Genomic DNA, 1578 nt, shown 5'->3' on the forward strand with positions numbered 1-1578 from the left:
AACCGAATTGACAATTAAAAAAACACTTGTTAGAGAAAATATACCGTTCGTTTATTTAGTATTTTTAATGTAAATATAATTGAATCTAACATGAAGTGGTTTAATCCAGGAGTTTTCGAAGTTTTCTGGCCCACAACTATATATTTTCAAGTATAAAAACATTTTTATACAGTGACAAACAAATAATATTATTTATGTGTAAATATTGTAAATGTGTAAAATGTTATCTGGAGAATCGCTACACAATTAATCGAAATAAAACAATTCTTTTTGTATTTAGAGTTATAATTTAATATTTAAAACAATATTAATAATCGTAATAATATTGTTTCTTTTTTTATCAAAAAAATCGAAAATGTGTAAAATATTACCTGGAGAATATTAATTTTATATTTAACTTGACACTTTTTTTTTAATAAATGGAGTTGAACAATTAATAAAAATAAAACTGAAATATTTTATAATTAGTTAAAATAATATTAAAAATAAATATAAATAATTTTATATTATTATTGTGTCATTCTCGTTAATATATATTTTTTATTATTATGAATGTCTCCTCAAATTACTGAAATATTAATTTAATATCTCAGTGTTTCTTCAAGTTGATATTTTATGTATATAAGGTGACAAGAGTTTGAGATCTGCTGCTGTAGTGAATAAAATATATCATCCTCAAACATATAATTGAATCTAACATGAAGTGGTTTAATCCAGGAGTTTTCTGGCCCACAACTATATATTTTCAAGTAACGTTATAAAGGCATTTTTATACAGTGACAAGCAAAAAAAAAATATTATTTATGTGTAAATATTGTAAACGTGTAAAATATTATCTGGAGAATCGCTACACAATTAATCGAAATAAAACAATTCTTTTTGTTTTTAGAGTTATAATTTAATATTTAAAACAATATTAATAATCGTAATTATTATTATTATTATTATTATTATTATTATTATATTACCCAACTGTCACTTTTTCCCAAATAAAACGTTATTTGTTTATTAATCTTTTTTGTTATATATATATATATATATATATATATATATATATATATATATATATATATATATATATATATATATATATATATATATATATATATATTTACAGTTATAATCTACAAACATCACAAAAAATGAATAATCCGTTAAAAAGTTTTACCTCAGGATGAAAAGGTGCGTCACGTGGCCTCGTAATTCCTGTAGTTACGAGATTCTAGCTTGTAAAAAGCGTTCACGTCCTTATAGAGCTCGTAATTACAGCTTGTAAGCTGGGAGTTTTCTGAAAGCTCCCAGATATACCACGTGGCCGCGCTGTACCACCTGACAGCTGTAGATTCATTTAGGCGTTGGCAGTGCTGCCATGGAAACGCATAATTCCCAGTTCAAGGACCAAAAGGACGTGAACAGCTCCGAATATAACGTCACGTGTTGTCATTTCAAGATTCCGGTAAATACGAGGTGACGTGAACGCAGCTAAATATTCCATCAAATTCGGCGCGCTTTACATACACGTCACATGAACACACCGCCCGCGCATGCGCACTTCCACTCTCGGTGACGTAACCCGGA

The sequence above is a fragment of the Chanodichthys erythropterus genome, chromosome 18 (genome assembly GCF_024489055.1).
Source record: "Chanodichthys erythropterus isolate Z2021 chromosome 18, ASM2448905v1, whole genome shotgun sequence".
NCBI lineage: Eukaryota > Metazoa > Chordata > Actinopteri > Cypriniformes > Xenocyprididae > Chanodichthys > Chanodichthys erythropterus.